This window comes from Euprymna scolopes, chromosome 2, assembly GCF_053919585.1.
Source record: "Euprymna scolopes isolate OS-2025 chromosome 2, ASM5391958v1, whole genome shotgun sequence".
NCBI classification, from domain to species: domain Eukaryota; kingdom Metazoa; phylum Mollusca; class Cephalopoda; order Sepiida; family Sepiolidae; genus Euprymna; species Euprymna scolopes.
Genome location: NC_136483.1, coordinates 9,352,286 through 9,356,208, shown reverse-complemented (window position 1 = coordinate 9,356,208; position 3,923 = coordinate 9,352,286). Strand labels below are relative to the sequence as shown.

The 3,923-nt window shown below is 42.1% G+C and overlaps 1 pseudogene; it reads right to left on the bottom strand.

Moving 5' to 3' along the window:
• Positions 1-555: 555 nt before the first annotated feature.
• Positions 556-693, bottom strand: LOC145242428 (U2 spliceosomal RNA; annotated as a pseudogene).
• Between the last annotated feature and the right edge of the window lie 3,230 nt (positions 694-3,923).

Below are 3,923 nucleotides of genomic sequence, written 5' to 3'. Positions count from 1 at the left end.
AGACGATTTCTGGGAAATTTATTGAAAATAAGTTTGATAGTATAATTATGCTGTCACAACGTTCCATTGCTGACTATTGCATTTCTATTTACAAGTTAACCAAGAAAGAAAATATCGCCTGAAAGTAACAATGCAATACAAAAAGCCGAGGAGATATTTTCAAAAGTTAATCTATTTCATGAATCAAATCCTGCTTTGCAAAACACTATAAGGTTGTAAAGATCGCAACGCAACTGAATTATTAAACTAACAACAACATAAAGTTGCGTCCGTTTACTTTTCACGTTTAACGATAACAAGGCCGATAGCCATTAGTCGCGTGCTCTCGTGTAATGAATGAATGCGTGAATGTAGGATTAACATGAAATTCTTAAAGATAAACTAAAATGACCGAAAAATGGGCTGAAATGACTTAAATAAATAGAAAGTAAATGACTTAGAATGACTTTAATGAACTTAAGAATGACTTGAATGCTTTAGAAATAACTGGAATCCTTCAACAACTTGAATGATCTGGAGAATGACTTTAATGGCTTGGAGTCTGACTGGTTGTAAAGTAGGTGATCAGTTTACATTAAATTAATACAAAAAAGTGACCCCCACTTTATATCACAGTTACATAAACATAAGTACAGCATGTAGTAAGAACAGATACTACCCTTTGATCTTGGCCAAAAGGCCAAGAAAAGCTATATTTATTTGCTCCCCCACCGAGCAAATTAGGCACAAGGCCGATTTGTAATGTGAGGAGTGAAGGGAAAATGGGGACCAATTCCTGGGGAGTAGGGGAGCTGGATAGTGACAGTTGGTATGAAAGGTTACCCCTACATTGACCAAGGTCTTATATGTGTGGGTGGTATTTATTTGCTCCCCCACCGAGAAAATTAGGCACAAGGCCGACTTTCAATGTGAGGAGTGAAGGGGAAATGGGGACCAACTCCCCGGGGAGTAGGGTTGCCCCTACATTGACCAAGGTCTTATATGTGGGGTTTCTCCCACATATGGTCTTTCTTTTTACACAGTGGTCACCACTTATCAAGACCCGGAAGCCACACAGGGATAAGGGTTATTGCAAGTACATTACGTTAGTGTGGAGATTTGATGAAGTGTTTACTTAAGGGGGCGGTTCATTAAGAATTTGTTAACGTTGGACTTGAAGATATCAGAGTTGTAGTCAGGTGGGAAGCAGGCAGACGGAACAGAGTTCCACAGGCGTGCAGGTCTAAGAAAGAAGCTTTGTTCATGGAATCCACGTTTTGATTTAGGCACAGATAAAGAATGGGTGAAATTTTTCACAGTGGATTCAGCAAGACGGGTGTTTTTCGTAAAAGATTGGCAAGGGGGGACCAGAGATTGGAGTTCAGACGAGCACCTGCCATGGAAATAACGATAAAACAAGGATAGGCTCGCAACGTCTCTTCTGTGGGAGAGAAGTTGCAGGGTAGAGAAAAGGGCATCCCCCACTAAGCCACTAAGTCAATTTTGTACTCTGTCAAGGCAGGATAGGCTGTTTTTAGTAGTTCCTGCCCAGATATGGCAGCAGTATTCCATCCTTGGACGTACTTGGCTTTTATATATATAGAGAATTGCATCAGTAGTGAGATATCTTCTGGAGCGGTAGAAGGATCCTACCATCTTTCCAGCAACCTTGGCAGCAGACTTGATGTACGTGTTCCATTTCATATCAGGAGTAAAGGTCAAACCCAGAAGCTTGTCAAAACACGGGGAGTCTGCCAGACGAGAGCCATCTATCCCAATTGATGCCAGATGGGGATCAGAGCGTTGATGATGTAAGGATAGGAGTTTGGTTTTGGATGCATTAAAGGTAACCAGCCACGTTTTCCCACACTGAACCACGTGCTCGAGATCAGAGGAGAGAGAATCAGAGAGAACTTTGTCATTTACAACCTGTGATGTGTTGCCGTAGATGGTCGTGTCATTAACATAGATGTCAACGAATGATTTAAGTATGTGTTTAGGGAGGTCATTGATGTAGATTAGGAAGAGAGTTGGGCCATGGATGGACCCCTGAGGGACTCCACCAAAAATACTGCAGGCCTCCGATTTTTGTCCATCGACAACTACTCTTATGAGCCTATCGGATAGAAATGAGTTAATAGTTGAGAAAACATTTCCAGTTATACCGTAGCTGGAAATCTTGTGAAGTAGGCCTTTATGTCATACCTTGTCGAAGGCCTTTGATATGTCAAGAGCAATTGCCCTAGAAAGGAAGCCTTTGTGAAGAGATTCGCTAATCCTGTGAGATATAACCGTCAGCACATCTGCGGTAGATCGTGCAGAGCGGAAACAATATTGCGTGTCACTAAGGAGGTTATTTCTGTTGAGGTGGTTGACTATTTCTCTATTTAGTATGGAGTTCAGCAACTTACTCATAACACACAGAAGGGTTATTGATCTGTACTGAGAGGGAGATGACTTATCACCTTAATTCTTAAATACAGTGCAAACTGATGAAGTCTTCCATGGAGTCGGAAAGCACTTCTCCTTAAGGCAGCGCTTAAACGGTTTCGTAAGCATGGGAGCAAGTTCTGGTTGAAGCTTTTTTAACACTATAATTGGGATGCCGTCAGGGCCAGTTGCTTTACTGGAATTCTTGATGGAGGTTCTTGATTAGTTTGGCGACCTCATGCACGGATATTTTTATGTTACCTATCGTGTTCTGTGTTATAGGAAGAAATATGGGGAGCTGATGACCTTCGTCGCATAGGGTAGAATTAGCTGCAAAGTTCTTTGCAAATAGTTTGGCCTTGTCTGACGCTGACGAGATGACCTCTGGTCCATTGATAATGGTTGGGATAGAACGCACACTTCTGTTCAGGATCCTATTTGTTATTTGCCAAAACTGGTGGGAACCAAGCCGCTTATCAGCTACCTTGGATTTAACAGACTGGGCATATAGCTCTCTTGCATCTTTTAATACTCTTTTACAGTGGTTGCTGGCAGTCCTGAAAGCAGCTTTTGTCTCAGTGCATCTATTACGTTGGTAGATATAGAAAAAGTGATTTCTGTGCGCGATAGCGGCAGCACATTCTGGGGAGATCCATGGATTGCTGTTAGGTTTTTGTTGGAATTTTTTTAGATGGTATGAATTGGTCTATGCCTACAATTAACCATTCGGTCGGATCTGATACTATAGAGGACACTTCCTTTTTAAACATGGAGTGCAGAGGTAAATCAGATATGAATGTACGGAAGCTATCCCAGTCAGCCATTGAGTATCGGTATACAGTACGGTGGAGGGGTACGTCTGGGGACTTCTTACATTTCGTTTTTATCTTAACTGATACGACGGGGTGGTCGGAGGATCCTAGAGAAGAATGAACGGTGTGGAGAAATGCGTGACTTACCTGGATAGACCACGTGCGGGTCGGTCACCAAAAATAAATAAAAAGAAAGAAAAGAAATGGTCAAGACTCTTATTTATAGAGTAGTGATCACGTGAGTTAGAAGAATATGCAAATAGAGGTGAACGATTTTGCGATATAAAAAGCCTGTGTTGTTAAGAGGAGGGGCAGACTGTTGGCAGAAGTCAGTGCTGTCAGACGTGCTTTAGAGTTTTGTTATTATATGCTGTGTTCAATTGTTGGGAGAGAGAAAAGAGAAGAGGAGGAACCAAGAAGACATTCTGCAGATACTTGACTTTGTGTTGGTTTTAAGCTATTTCGGCGCTTGGTGTGCGGTTACTAACAATGGACGAATTCGACATTCGCTTAATACCCGAGTTCGACGGATCTACCACTGGACCGGCTGTCGTTGAATGGATTGAAAAGGCAGAGAAAATCTGTAAACTGTGCAAAATTAAAGAACCAGCCACAGTTATCCCTTTGAGGCTAACCGGAGGGGCCTATGCAGTCTACCAACAACTCGGGGATGAACCAGACTGGGATGAAATCAAGCAGAGC